Here is a 16520-nt window from a genome sequence, read left to right as displayed (position 1 = left end):
TAAAAGGACAACTTTTGCACTTGCTCTGCAACGCACTGCACTTTTCAGCATGCCTGGTGTCTCACTCACCGGTGCTTCCTTGTGCCCCATATTAAAATACTGCTCATCCACCGCCATCTCCTTCACCACCTCTGTCACCACCACCACCTCCACCACCATCATCACCTCCATCACCACCACCTCAGTCACCACCTCCATCACCACCAACACCTCCGCCACCACCACCACCGCTACCACCACCTCCGCGCCACCACCATCTCCATCACCGCCACCACCATCACTTCCGTCACCACCACCGCCGCCACCACCACCTCCGTCACAACCTCAACTTGGCAATCCTCGCCGTGGAGACGCTCGTCACGAACCCGGACGTTCTTCGTAACATCCTCGTGTGATTGAATGGCTACAGAACCGCCAGCTCCACGGGTCACAATGGGCCGGCACAAGCAGGCAAGCATTGGCGCACGCACCTCAATATCTCCTGGCATTCGTACCATACGGGGAAGTTGATTATCTCCGAGGTTTGCACGAGAGCGTATAATGATTTCCGTGAGCACGTCCCTGCAAATATTAATTTGCGCCAGTGCGAACCGTCGAGTGTTAATTGTCGCCACCACGGTCTGCCAACGACGCTACACTGGTGCAAAGGTCGGTTGTACCAGTTGCTGATATTTGGCGATGTTAGAACGGTGACCTCGTCGTCCATGGGACCAAGGTTTTGCTGGGTACCTCCCGAGAAGGCGAAACTTTGGGTGCACCGACATCCTTAACCACCACTGAAAGTGAATCATGCAACAACATTTTTGTTATTCGGTTATCACTTAATCCACTTATCACGTAATCCAAATATCCCACGAGTTTCTTAAATCGCCCCGCGCCTCTCTGCATCCTGCACTAAATCTACGTGCACCACAGTTAGTTGATTGGCGGGTCGCACGTGGTTTGGGGCCTCCCCCACGACGATTGGCGAGGCCCTTCATCCAGCAACGGATTGACCCGTGGCTTATAATGATGAGTCATATATAAAAAAAATCTTGGCTTTCACTGGAAAGGTAGCGTGGGAGCGATTTAAGGGCCAGAGAAATAAGAAATGCAGACACACAGACTAGAATGACTCGTTTCCCCTCGGGGGGGGGGGGGCTGTCAGCAGCCTGGACTTCTGTGCGGTTCTGGCGGTTTGCCACTTGGCTGCAGTTGCTCCTCTGCGAGTGGCTCCACCAACAGTCAAAAGCCCTTCGTACGAACCAGGTAAGACCACATTGAGATATTCGTGACCTTTTCTCTTTCAGGGTGACCGCAAAAAAAAACTCAGCTACGCGGGGAATGGTTATTCAATTACAACTCTCTCATTAATTTTTTAATTCAAGAGCGACCTCATTGATTATACGGCGAGCAGGTAGGTAATTATCGATCCTCAGTCGGTGATGGAAAATCCACATTCCCATGCCAGTGCTCAGTGAGACGATGTTGAGTTAGATATGCGCTGTCCCGTAAGGGTGCATCTGATGCATAATAGCTGATCGTGACTGAGTGATTAACTGCATGAATTCATCCTATCTTGCTTCAAGTCTCATATTTGAACCCTTACAACTACCATATGATCCCCACCATCTGCGCGGGAGAAGCCCGCGACGGGTTACGAGTGTGTGCTTAAGGCCCCCAACAATGCCGTATAAAGCCCGTACGCAAAGAACAATAGTTATACAATTTACAGCTCTTTGCAAATCCACTGCTGGATGGGATGAAAGCCTCCCCACTGCATACGCTTCGTCGCTGTCGTTTCACCACGCTGGTCAGTGAGTTGTTGCTCAAGGTGGGGAGTGGGGGGGTCTCTGGGCCGGTCAAGATATCGCTTGCCACTGATGTTGGCCATGGACCACTGCCGTGGGAATCGAAACTCAAGTTGCCAGCTCCAACAGCGCCAAGACTCGCACGCAATGTCGAACGTCTCTCGCACCGTGCGTAGCCAAGCGGGCTGATCGGAGGTGCGGGAAATCAGCCCACCCCGCCCTCCACGCATACGCGTAATTAGCCTACTGGTGAAACATATGTACAAAGACAAAGATCCCCCCGCATAGCCTTAACATGCTGTTGGGGCAAGTGCTGTTAGCGAGCACCTATGAAAGCCGGAACTGCACGCTGAAGGGGGTGGTTGGCCATCACCACGCCCGACAGCCTTTGTCTCGCCAGCGGCGATGTTTTAATGCACCGCACCAGGTACTTATTTGAGGCTGAGTCGAACTAGGTGAGGCCCAGGACCGGTTCAGATAATCGTCACCGGTGTTGGCCGTGAGCGGGAATCGAACTCGGGTCGCCAGGTTCGTAGCGCAGCGCGCTAACCGCTGCACCACCGCCCCCCACTATGTACATACAGCACGACACATACAAAACTGTGATACGAAAATAATGAGCGTGTAGGGTTTTTGTTTCTTTGTTTGTTTGAAGCTACGGATGTTAAGGCGGACTGAGGGGCTGCTGTGGGCTCTGTGTGCCGTGAGTTTGGTCGGGCACACAGCAACACCAGCGCCGTGGCGCTATTTCTGTTTCTAATTAAGGCGGCATCAATAGCCGGGGAGCGTCCGCGCCGTAATTATCCAGTCCCCCGGTCCTCATGTCTGACCGGAGATAAATTGTTCGCATCTCATCTGCTCAGAAATGTCGCGGGGTGCAGAGTGGAGGAGCCATGGGGAGTTTAGAGAGGGGGGGTTGGGTGGCGTGTTTGTGTGTTGAACTTCTTTCGCACCGTACGTAGTCAACCGTGCTAATCGGTGGGGGAGGGGGGTAGATGGGCGGGTAGATATGGGGGGGGACGTCATGGTGGCTAGGAGATGTTAACTACCTTGCCTGGTATGCAGGAGGTCGTGGTGGGTTCAATCACGACCCTAACGACGCCTGTTCTATATTTAGAGTCTGTGTCTCTCTCCGTGGGCGCGTGGATTTTTCTCCAAGGTCCTCCAGTTTCCCCCCTCCACATTTCGAATCAACATCGCGCGTTTAAAGTTATTTGGCTGCTGCTATACATTTCCACGTGATGATGATGATAAGCCACTTCGTTGAGCGGTTATTTGTGGCCAGGTCGCTTCTAAAAAAACAGCGACATAACTCAGCGGGCCCTCCCTTACCTTGTAAAGTGAAAAAAAATAATTGTCAAAACAGTTTTTATGGATTTGAAGTTTTCGTTCTATGAGCAGTCTGGGGGGGGGGGATATGTTCTGCTCGCCCCAGAGAGAAGCAATGTTTTGGAATCTTGCAGCATGCGACGCAGACGCTTAATTAACGACAAAAAAAATAATACAAGTTTTATTGAAATTTGTTCTTTCGTAATTTTTTATTTGTGTGCACGTGTTTGTTTGTCTTTGTTGATGCGTGCGGGGGAGCGGTGGTGCAGCGGTTAGCACAATGCTCTCCATACAGGGGGTTTATTCCCGATCCTTGGGATAACATCGGTGGCGAGTACGGTAAATATCTGAACTGGTCGTGGGCCTCCCTTAGGTTGACTTAGCTTTCAACGGGTCCTGTACTATACCTGGTGTGGGTGTCTCAATATCGGCATTGGGGAGAACAATTAGCTGGACGTGGTGCCCCCCCCCAATTATGCCATGCTGGTCTTAATAGGTGATCGCTGATAGCACCTGCTTCAAATTGACTACTTTGTGTTTCTGTATTGTGGAGATGTGTTGTGTACAATGTGTGTTTGCGCGTGTGAGTGAATTTGGTTAAAATGCAGCCAATTGGCACAGTCGACCCTCGGCACCTGGGTCTGTCCCGTGACCTGTCAGCGAGCCTTTGACAATTCACGTGGCTTCAGAGTGCACCTAGCCTGGCACAAACGCCGTGGTGGCATCACTGCCACTTATCGGCCAATGGCGACTGGCGTGAATTTTCAGTGTTGTAATAATGGGCCTCCCGCCGGTTATATATAAGGACGACAATTTATCGTGCCAATATTTGTGGACACTTTATTCCAGAAAACTGTGTGCAGTAGAAGCTGGATAATAGCACACCTAATATAAGCACGGTTGTGATCAAGGCAACACATGCTTACGTTACACTGCTGGGGGGGGGGGGGAGGCAAAGGGCCAGCTGCTCTTGCAAGCACACTACTCTGGATATAAGCACAGCTGGCTTCTCTCCCTAGGGCTGTGTGAGTCACATCAGGGCTTTCCCTCATCATCAGCGGCAGCAACAGCAGCTATGATCGGTCCACTGCTGGATGAAGGCCTCCCCGAGCTGTCTTTAATGTGGATATGAATTGCATCGCAACTATAAATCTCCAAAGCCGTCGCCATCTCTCGCAGTCGGAGCCCATCCCCTCGGGTAACGGCAAATCTGGGCGAACGCCCCGGGCCCTGCGCATTGGGGGTGCCCGGCACTTCGACATCACGGCGTCAGATGTAATACTCCTGGTTTGGTTTGAAGGCGTCGGGGGGGGGGGGGCGGGGAGGGCCCACACGGTGTGATTTGCCCGGGGCCCCCCATATGGACGGCCCTGCTCACAGTCCAGCACTGTTAGCAATCGGGCTAACCACCGACTCACGGGTTGCTTTGGTCACTCCATCTCCGCGGTGGACGTGCTATACATTCGATCGCATTCTCTCCGTCAGATGTCGCTCGATGCTTCTCGCGACGTGTCCTGCGGAACTTCCGCTGGCATCACTTGAACGATCGTAACGACGACGTCTATCCCTGCGTGCGTTCTCTGATCCTCTCTCCCTGTCTTGCCGCTCGGTGTAATTTCCGTGCGAGTAACTCTCCGTGTTTCTATTCCATTTCTCAGTCCATTTTCTGCGACATTGCCCACGTCTCTGATCCGTACATCACAGCAGGTCGCGTGCGCTGGAGGCGGTCCGGATTCATGAATCGCAAAAGCGAGAAAAAAAAAAACATCACCTCGTGTGGCGTAAAAAAACAAACGGGCCGGAATTATTACATTTCTCTTACATTACATGCCTAGCGTGACGTGATATCTTGACCCTGCCACTCGCGAAAAAAGAATAATTGCTCGCTAATTATTTACCAGGGTTGTCAAAACTTTCAATTTCTCTCCCCCTGCCGCTCTCATTGACATGCTAATTTCTCTGCCCCAACCCCCCTTCTCTCGAGATAAATGCCTCGTCACAAAGGCGTTGTTTCTCTGTGTGTCTCTGTGTGTGTCTCTCTTTGCGTGTGTGTCTCTCTATGTGTCTCCCCCCCCATGTGTGTGTCTCTCTCTCTCTGTGTGTCTCTCTCTCTCTGTGTATGCATCTCTCTCCATGTCTGTGTTGTCTCTCTCTATGTGTGTATGTGTCTCTCTTCGAGCTTGCATTCATTCACACCTGATGACGGTTGCTTGTGTTGCAATCGAAACGTCGTATTCTATTATTTATTGAAACAAATTTCGAGGTGACTTTACCGAAAGAACCAAAGAGTAATTCCTGCAGTCACGAAAGCTTCAAATCAAGTTTAATTATTTGTGCTTTCGGCAAAAGCGTCGGCCACCTCCATCAAATCTCCCCCCCCCATCGTAATCGCCTCTCATCACCCAGACACGGACAGCCCCCCACCTCCCCCACCACCCCCACCACCCCGCCCTCCATGATTGAGTGCGAAGTCACAATCTGCTGCCACGCTGTGGCGAGCGGGCGCCGTCACTCTGAACGCCGTTTAGCGACGGCTGCTCGCTCCGCCCCCAGTCACAGCGGCATGGATCGAATTTCATGAAAGGCAGGAAGTCACCACTGGGTCATCGATCGAAATGTTGCAAGATACAATGCGCGTTGTTGCGTGTGACTGGTGCTCATAATCACCGCCAGGATCTTTGCCACGGTTGACTTCGATCCCACTGCGGACGTTTTAACGTCGATTTATTTTTTGTTCAATTTGTTGTTCTTAAAAAATTTCAGCGATTTTATCCCAACTCTGCCATCGGTGTTGGATCTCTTGGAGAGCAGCACGTTCGAGTGGCCTGTGCAAGTGGATGTCGCGGAACTAATCCTGAGTTCCCTTCGAGTGAGCCCGGTGCCAAAAAGCAGGGGGCAGCACTTTCCACACTTGCTCTGGCAGAAAGAGAAATGAAATCACTCTCCATTTAGCCATGCGAGGACACGTTGGTACTCGTTATATCTCTACACACACATCGACTCACACACACACACATAGACTTACACACACATATCGATTCACACATACATACAAAGACTCACACACACATTGACCTACACACACACATATGGACTTACAAAGACACACATATCGACTAAGACACACACACAGGGACTTACACACACACATGGACCCACGCACACACATCGACTCACACACACACATTCATAGACTCACACACACATGGACCTACACACACACACATATGGACTTGCATACACACACATTGGCAGCTAATTCGTCATTGAGCTGTGAGCAGTTTAAAATTGCGAAGTATAAGATTGACATGGGGACATACGGTGGCAAATGATTGCAAATCTCGAATGCCTGCTCTGCAAGATACTTTACGGGAGTTGTCTTCCTCCCCGGCTCTGGAACCCTGCCCCAAAGCTGCCACAATATAATGTTATCGTTGTTGAAAGTCGTTTCGTTTTGAGATTGATTGAGCGGTGGCACTTCCGAGTTTTAGTTTTATTGTAAAGCACCCTGGGATGTTCAGTGTCAGGAGTTACCAGGGATTCTTTTCTCACTCGATGCTGTCCAGCGACGCTGAAAGGCCGGTTCGGAGTACGGATTATGCACATTAGAAACCATCACTTGAGTACAAGGTCCGCCTATCCATAGTAATACTATATTATTGTACCCAATACAGCATTGCAATGTAGTGTCAATAAGGACGGCTGGTAATCCTCAGCACTATTCACATATGTGTTACGCAAACCACCGCACAAAGACACAGGTTCCCCCAGATAGCCTTATCAGACTTTTGGGGCAAGTGGTGTTGACGAGCAGCACTTTTGAAGGCCGGCATGGCACACGAGGGGATGGGTGGTCCTCACTTTACACCACAGCACTCACACCACCGCGCACCGCGCACACCTCGATCGTGCCATCGCACACACCGCCGCACGCACGCATACCATGTCTAACACAGCACCGCACACACCACCGCACACATACCACCGCACACACACACACCACGTTGAACACACCACTGCACACACCGCCGCAGTATCACGAGGAGAAAGTAAGGCGAGATGGATGTGGCGTGCCAACATAATTCCCAACACGGCGTTTCCGGATTGTTCCGGCTGAATTTAAGTGCTGAAGAGTGCTATACTGTATAAAAGCAAAATGCGTATTCTTGTCAGACAGAAACATGAGCAACATCTGCCAGGCGAGCCTAGTCGAGAGAAGTGCGTGGGTTATTAGAGGACATGAGTATTAATATTGGTAGGCGGAACGGTGGTGCAGTGGTTTGTACACCGTGCTTGGAACCTGAACGCGTGGGTTTGATTCCTGGCCACCTGAACGGGTCCTGGGATTCCCCCACTCCACCAACCCACATTGACCAGCACAGCGAAGTACGCTTAATCAGCCGGCTTGACCTGAACTATACACAGAGGCCTGCATCCAGCAGTGGATACTGAGGGGTGCGAGTCTTTTATTATTGTTATTTTGGGGTCAAACATCAGAGCAGACGGTCACGCAGGACCAAAAGGGCCGCAGTTGCCACTCCTGCGTCAAGCAGATGGCAACATCCCCAACGTCGCTTCCGTCCGAAACAAACGCCGGGCCAGTGGCTTGATCCCGCGGGCATTTTTGGACTTTGTTAATAAAGCTCTGGTCGTGGATCGGTTATGGATTCATGGCTCTGTACTCAATCTCTCTGCGATCACCAACAGCAACAGCAACAACAACAACAACAAATCATTCACGGCTTCCCGGTCACGGCACTTTTTTGACCGACGCCAATCGATGGGTTCCACGTGTGTCTGGTTCAAGTAGCCCAGCAAACGCTCACCTTTCTGCACCAAACTAAAACTTTATATATTTTTATTTTATTTTACCATGCAAGGCCCATTGAGCTATATTTAGCTCTTTTTCAGAAGGAGACCTGGCTATCACAAATGAGAGCTCAGTGATTTGGCTTATCACGTGGAAATTTTTAGCGGCCAAATACTCTAAACGCGTGACGTTGCTTCTAAGTGTGGAGAGAAAAAACGAAGGACCCCAAATAAAATCCACGCGACCACGGGGAGAGATACACGCAAACTCTAAATATACAGCAGACCTCCTCCATTCCAGGCGATGTAGTGAACATCTTTTCACCGTGCCACCAGTGCCTCCAGGTCTTGCTTTGCTTCCCAAATCTTTGTCTAATTGAGATGCAATTTAGGCAATGGCGCAGCCCTGCAATTGCTCGCCCGTGCCACTGCTACTTAGCCTCATCTTCCACACAAAGTCAGACGTCTTGGAAGAGGTGGGATCACCCACACTTCACCCCACCACGTGTCACCTGCCAAACGACGACTGCTGGGGTGGGCAGAGGCCATGGAGAAGAGGATTTGAGACACATGGCCCGTCATTTTACCGGCCACACCGGGACGTTGAATCGAACCGGCGACCTCTGAATTTGAAGTCCGTTACACGGCAGCAGCCTCCTATTTGGGTGGACAGCGTGTGAGTGAGGGATCGTCTGGGCTGGAATTTCAGCCGGGAAAACTTCCAACTCGCGATGGTTTGCATCAGGCCTTATTTTTAGCTGGATCTGTCCGGGTCGACAACCCATAAAATATATCCGTTCCTGGCGCACCACGTCCAGTATACCGAATCAGAATCTTTATTTATGCTGGAGGAATCTGATGAGCTATAAAGCTCTTTTTCACAGCTTTCTAGTGGGGTCACGGGGTCAGACCGTTACAACAACACAATACAAAAACACGATAGGAGTTCAAAGTATAGGAAAGGTAAACAGATAACTTAAAAACAATCCAAACAATTTTTTTTTTTTTTACAAATCTTACAAAGTAAAGCCCACTGTGCATTGAGCTTGTTTTTGTTGTTGTCAGAAACGACCTGGCCACAAGTGGGCGTGGCTACGAGTCACGTGACACCGGGACATCTGTGAAGAAGAGCTTCCTAGCTCATCGGGATTCATCCTCCAGTCTAAATAAAGATTCGAATTCTGACCAAGCCCTGCCTAGCCGAGACCCGCAAATTATTCAGTGAGCAATTTATCCTCGGTCGGCGTTAATTGGCCGAGCCACACAGCCGCGCACACTTATTAGCTGCCGAATGAGGAGCGTTAATTTACGGGGGGGGGCCCTTGCATGTTTATCCATCCATTCGTATCGGTGTATCGAGCGGCATATACCTGCCGCCCTACCTAATTGGAATGGCTTTTTTCGGCAGGAGCTGCATCAGCCGGTTTAATTGGCTCGCCTCACAAAGGCGGTTCAGAGCGATTATGTTGGACGGCTTTTGGGGATATTGGCTTTGGGGCGTGGTTTGAATGGAATGTCACCAAGTGCTATTCCCCATACACCCGACCCACATCACGACCTCGCGGCCCAACTGTGCAGTCACCAACCCACTTCCCCACCTACCTACTCACCTATCCACATGCCTACCCACCTACTTGCCCAATTACCTGCTTACCAACCCACCTACTCATCTCTCTACCTACAGACTCACTTATCCACCTAGACACCCACCCACCTATCCACCAACTTCCGCACCTGCCTACCTGCCTACCTACCTTCCTTCCACTCATCTACCTTGCAATCTACCAATTCATGTTCCTACATCCCCTCCTATTAAAATCCACCTCCCCACCAAGCCTTCTTCCCCAGATATGTACAAACCTACCACCTACTCCCCCATGCATGTGTGTGTGAATGTGTATACACGTGTCCTGTTGAGTATGTGTGTCTCCTTGCTTTGTCAGTGTGTGTGTGCATATCCCGTTGTGCTTCCTATCAGCACTTGCCCCAACAGTCTGTTCAAGGCTATACGGGGGATCTTTGTCTTTGTGTGCGTGCGTGCGTCCCTTCGCACCTCCCACTCGGAGTTGTTTTCCCGCCGTAGGTGAGCGATCGGGAATTGCCTCGTCGTGACTCCGCTCATTGAGATTGACAAGGGGACAAATTGGCTTGCGGGTGCCCTTTGCTCGACCGTTTAATTATTTCACCGGGTTAGTGGCTCCAGGCCCCCTCCCCGTCCCCTGCTCGTCACCCTCCCCCGATTTAACCGGACCCACTGATCCAGTTGAGTGGTCAGCGCGCTCGCCTCTCACGCCAAAGCTGCCCGGTTCAAATCCGTTCTCTAGGTCGTAAGAAAATGATGACACGTTCATCCGAGCTCTGTTGAGGTGATATTCACATTGGGCGCGTGGATAAGGCATCGAGTGGCTTGGGGCTTTTCCGACACTCTGCGATGCGTTCACCCGTCAGAGCCGCTCGCGTCAAGAATCGATTCATGTTTCGCTTCACGCACATGGCGTGCGAGCGTCACGTTTGGCTGGAATGGTGGCAGCGCGGAGGTGAGGCAGAACAAACGAGGCGGTGTATCGAACGGTGACCTCCCGCCTCCTCCCACCCCGAATCGTGACAATTCATCAAATCGCCGGGAAGGCGAGCGGCCACGCGGCTGCATGCTAATGCGTGCGAAGGACGAGGCCGATGATGGAATGGCAGCCAAATGGGGAGGGAGGGGAACGCGGCAGCCTACGAAGACGGCCACCGCGGAGATGGAGCGACGCGGGCAGTCGGCACGCACGGAGTGAGATGGATCGCGGCATCGCACGACCGTGAAGGATGGTGACCACGTGGGGAGCCATTTATCCAGCAGTGGATAGGCCATGGCTCACGATGGTGATGAACTATGAGACTGTCAATAACGATATTGGTGGGGTTAGATTTAGTGTTACTATAATATCCAAAAATCTATATAATTCAACGGAGGTTTCTTTAATGATTCGTTACAGAAGTTAGCAGTGCTCACTACCGTACTTTTCATCATCATAATCATCGGTCATGATCTAGCCGCTGCTGGATGAAGGCTTCCCGACACTGTCGCCTATCCCTTATGGTCCCACGATTCCACGATCTTTCCATCTCACCCCTGCACGCGAGAGATGCTTTCATCGCGACTCCTCTGCAGTGGTCCTAGTCTCGGGTGCGTTGTCTGCCACGCCTGCCATTCCTTGACGGTAACGCCGACCATGGGAGAAGTGACAGGAGAGTGATCGGGAGGCGACTGTTGGCCGGTGAGCGATTGACTGGAGTAGATCGGCGAGTGGTGGCTCATGAACGAAGCCGGTTGTTTCGCGTCGAACCTTGAAATCAAGAATTCTCGCCGGAGTTTTACATTCGCTCGACGGTTTTAACATCTCATTAACTCCACCTTACTTCCCTACTTCCCCATTCACGACGACGCGTGGGTGATAGCACGTCCCAAAAATTGAGGTCGTCAACCTTCTTTCTTTTTATTTTCCCTCCCACCGTTCCTCCCTCCCTCCCTCCTCCGTTAAAATTGCCGTGATTTTATCGGTCTGCAATACCGAGCCGTAATGGTGTTCCCAAAGAATTAGAAAATGTGCGTTTGTATTGTGTCTAGAATGCAGATAAGCCACTCTCGTTTTGGTTTCCCGGTCTGATAAAAAAAAAATGCTCGGACGTGTTCGTGAAATGACGACCACGACATTTGAATCATGAGCGGAATTTCACCAAGCGGCCCTTTGTTGTTGTACGAAGAAGAAGAAATTAATTTTCAGCTTTTAACGAAAACACATTTGCATCGGAAGGATGTGGCTCCTCGGTGGAGCTTCTCTGAAAATGCGGAGGCTATTTATACCCCCCTCCCCTCCCGTATAGCCATACGGTCTCTTGGGACAATTTCAGTTCGTTAGCGAGCACCCATTAAGGCCGACACGGTGCATGAGGGGGCGGTGTGTCCAGGGGCTCATGTTTGATTACACATCGCACCAGGTAATAACTTAAGGTTGATTCAACCTAGGGAAGGCCCAGGATGGGTTCAGATGCCACGTGTTGCCGATGTTGACCGAGGCTGGGAATCTAACTCGGGTGGCTGCAGAACGAGAGAAGCGTGCGCGTTGTGCCCCCACTAAGCACAGAAATTGTGCTTAGTGGGGGCGCATCAATGCGTTTATTCTTAATTTAATATCGATCTTTAAGCTCCACTATACACACTTCGAATTGCGCGCTCTACAATTGTATGTATGTTGAAGTTACACCATTGGAACCTCATTTGCCAGTAAAAAATATGATCATTTTTTTTTACCCTACTATCGGGCAACAAAACTGACACCTTTTTTTACAAGGAGTCATGTTTCCATAGACCACAATACCTGCAGTCATAATGCATACAAAAAACATAACTCTGATAATGTATGCACTGTCCTTGAAGTTGATTGGTCCACACCCGAGACAGCTTTCCTTAGAGCCTAGTCTCACATGGGTTGGACCAGATGACGCCATTATCAGAGTTATGTTTTTTGTTTGCATTATGACTGCAGGTATTGTGGTCTATGCAAACATGACTCCTTGTAAAAAAAAAAAGGTGTCAGTTTTGTTGCCAGACAGAAGGGTAAAAAACCAATGATCAATTATCTTATGTTGAAGTTCTTTCGCACCGTACGTAGCCCACCGCGCCAATTGGAGGTGCGAAAGGTTTTTTGTTTCGTTTGTGTTTTACGCGCCTGTGATCAAATCACCCAGAATGCACCCGATCTCATATGCTAAGCAAGGTGGAGCCTGCATAGTGCTTGGATGAGGTGACCACCATGCACAAACAGGTTACTACAGGCTCGATTGCTATGTCATGGACAGCAAAGAGCAGTACAGAGAAATCCATTGTTGTTCTGTGCTTCTATGCTCCCTACCGCGACCAAATCTGCACCAGCAGCGTGGCGATTGTAATGGCAAAACAAGCCTCCACGGCCCGCACAGTTTCGGGAGGCCATCATCCAGCAGCGGATTGACAAAGGGCTGCTGTACGTGCCCGCGTCTTGCATGGCACTGGTTCACATCGCCCCTTGCAGCCACTAGAGGCACTCATATTTACTATGGTGTAAAAAAAAAATCCTTAATAAAAACCATGGCCTTTAAATCATTTATCTAAGCACGAGGGGTGGGCAGGGGTGCATTTTTTTGTTCCCACTCAACTGCGTGCCCATCCATCCACTCACCGTTTCCCCGCTACCCAACGTTGGCAAAATTCAGAACGAATGAATGGAGAGCGTTTTAAGTTGATGTCTTTTTGCCTTTTGAGTCTCGAGAAAATTACTGAAGCGTGAATTCCCGGTTTCTTTTTTTTTATTCGTTTCTGGGCACCGCTCCACGAACGTGCTGCTGTTGCCATTAGTTTGAGCCGAAACCCTAACGTCCTTATGCACAAGGGACGGTGTGGAACGCTGCCATGATATGCTTCTGTGTCTTGGCAAAATTCACACACATTTGTTTGAATATATATGTACATACATTTTTATGGAACAAAGACAAAGATTCCCCCGTGTAGCCTTCTTAGACTGATAGAGACAAAGGTGGCTGGGGCAGGTGGTGTGACTGTACATTCACATTTGGTTGCATCCCACTGTCAGCCTTAATAGGCGCTTGCTAACAGACTAACTTTGCAGAGCCCTGCGCATTAGTATGCTTTGTATTCGTCTTGAGTGCTTTTCTGCGGCCGTCTGGAACGCTATTCCTTCCGATGTTAGGAAGCCGCTGGAACGATTCCCTTTTAAATCATCTTGATTGAAACCTAATTTCTTTCGAACTGCTTCCTATGATTAGTTGTCCCTCCCCCGATTGACTGACAGCTTGAGGATGACTAACAGCCTGAGGATCCTTAATTCCGTAGTCAATTGACAAAGGCCAGGCAATTCAAGGGAATTATAATAATTGGAGATATGGTTAAGATGTATCCTGCTCAAATGAGCATTGAGGCAGTGCTTATTTCCTGCTCGCAGTCCTGACTTCCCCAGAATGTGGTACTTCATTTATTGGCCATGGAGGCATGATGGGCCCAGTCAACCCCTATCCGGGCTGCTCGCTCTATCACTGAGCCCCCTGGATGACAATGTTCGGATAACATGATACTGCTTCTTAACGTTGCGATGTCTTCATGCTTACAAAACACGACTTTATGCCAGACATTTAATGGAGAAAAATTGATTTATTGAGTTAGAATCATCGAACTGTAGCTTTCCATATCAGGTTTAAACTCTCTTTTTTAATATATAAATAAACATGTTTTGAGGATGGATTCTTCTAAAAATAGTGGAAATGAATGCCATACATTTTAGACGTGCAGTCTCATTACTGTATTAAGTTAAGCGTAGCTAAATTCATATATTACTCTATTCCGTGGGTCGAGTGCTGGCACAGTGGGAAGTGCACAGCACTATGAATCTGACAACCCGGGTTCTATTCCCCCTGACAGTTCACGCGATTGGTGAGAACTACGTCTAAATCGGGCCGTACCTCGCCTAACACGAACAGCTTCCACGGCGAGCACTGCATGGCACGGGGTAGGCCTTGATCCAGCGGCGGATTGCCGAAGCTCTGTACGAATAGACGGCGAATAGGCGGGTTCGTGCAATTAACGGGGTTCATGATTGCTGGCCTAAATGGCACGCGTAGGCCTCCTCTGTGGCAATGCAGCTGACACGCGGTGTGGCCTTTGCGTAACTTCCCAACCCGAAATAACGAGCGCACCGCGCTCACCGCGTCGCCATGGAGAGCTCGACAAACAAAAGGGAAATGAGTCCGAAGCAATCGGGCGACCGTGGTCCCCGCGACCGGCACAAATTAAGAGACAAAGCAATCTTGAATCGGGCTTCAATTCCTCGACGATGATGAACAATAATTAATTGTGGATTTCATTTTCGGCCGAGGCCATCGCGGCTCGGCGAGCCGGAATGTATTTCTGCCACCCGGCACACCACATCCAGTATACCCCTGGCTGCTAGGAACCCGCAAACTAATTCGAAAGAACATCTGCCCTGGAAAAATCCCACTCGGAGTCAAACAACGATGCGTGAGAATCACTTTTAGCATCTTCCTGCATGGGGGCCCGATGAGATGCACACGCATCCCATTTTAGACGTGGATCCTGTGGGCTTCTCATTGTTTTCATAAGAAAGCAGCTTCGTCGAGTCACTGCAGATTCGTAGAGGTCCCCGTTTAATTGAATGGCACCGCGGTGGCTAGGAGATGTTAACTCCATCGCCTGGTATACAGGAGGTCGTGGGTTCGATCCTGACCCTGACGCCTGCTGCTGTATATTTGGAGCTTGTATGTATTTCCCTCCACATTTAGAAACGTGCTTTCAGAGTATTTGGTTGCTCTACATTTCCACACGATGAGCCACTTCATTGGGCTATCGTTTGTGACAGCAAGGTTACTTTTCAACAAGAGCTAACTTGCTCAGTGAGCCTTACCTGGTGAAATAAAAAAAAACAAGTTGAGTTTCATATAACTTCACTGACAGTGGGAGACAAATTTTTGATGTTTTGGCCAACTGACTTCCAGCATATGAGATTTTCTTTTTCAAAATAATACAAATGCTTCCTCCCAATGTTATCCCGGTTGTGCTCTCGGTATCACGTCAGCAGATGAAGTGTGCATTCGTTAGTCTCACGGGGCAGTGCAACCGACTTGAGTACGAGAATGGATGTCAAAGAGCTACCTCTGAGATCCCTCCGAATGACCTCCGAGATTATAATGGTCATCGCACGACAGTCCATCTGACATTTCTCAATTCTCAACAACAATAACAAAAAGCGCAACACATTCGTCAATAACACCGTGGCCTTCAAAGATAAAATATGTATCATCGGCGACGCTTGAGACGATGGTTACATTATGTTAATACTGTATACAGGGCATCCAATGGTTGACAGTGGGCGGGCTAACAGCCAAACATTTCCACCAATGGGCTATTTAGATCCACGAATCGTGCGACAAAGAATCACCGTACTGATTTGGAAGATCGCCTCTGCTCGATCACGTAGAGTCGTAGACGCACGAATTAAAAATCGCCGTAGCTCGGACCGCTGCTCGACCAACCCCCTCGTTGTGTTTGTGCACCACTGCCAACGTCAGCCTGGCCAAATCATGTTTTAATAAATGCCTCGATTCTCAGGGCAATTATCGCCACGGTATGGGGACAGCCTAATCCAGCAACGGGTTGACAAAAGGCTTGTCGTATACGGTTATCTATTGCATAGATCGCTGTCGCGGCAAACTCAGCCCGTTTATTATTTTTTACCGAACGTCTCCCGTCTCCTAAAGCAAAGCAGCTGGTTTCTATTTAAATAAATAATGAACTAACAAATTCAGCGAGGGATTAACGTGACGGCGTGCAAATATCCTCCTTGTGAGGGAGGCGAGCAGCAAAAAGTGGGGCTTTCTGATGGCTAAAAGCGGCTGGAGGAACGTTTGGAATCAGCTACGGGGTGGTCCCCGCGACAATGCCGTTGCAACGCCTCTCCTCGCAATGTCACGCCGGACGGAATTGGATTTTTTCCCCCCGAGCAGTTGAATGAAATCTAACGTTGAGAAATGAATATTGCC

The 16520-nt window shown here is 49.7% G+C and overlaps 1 protein-coding gene across 2 annotated transcripts in view; it reads left to right on the top strand.

Moving 5' to 3' along the window:
- The window catches only part of LOC144936557 (tetraspanin-4-like), a 110188-nt gene that overhangs the window by 23528 nt on the left and 70140 nt on the right, over positions 1-16520 (top strand). The window lies entirely within an intron of this gene.

The sequence above is a fragment of the Lampetra fluviatilis genome, chromosome 16, assembly GCF_964198595.1.
Source record: "Lampetra fluviatilis chromosome 16, kcLamFluv1.1, whole genome shotgun sequence".
NCBI lineage: Eukaryota > Metazoa > Chordata > Hyperoartia > Petromyzontiformes > Petromyzontidae > Lampetra > Lampetra fluviatilis.
The sequence above is the reverse complement of the archived record's forward strand: the minus strand, read 5'-3'. Positions and strand labels throughout refer to the sequence as shown.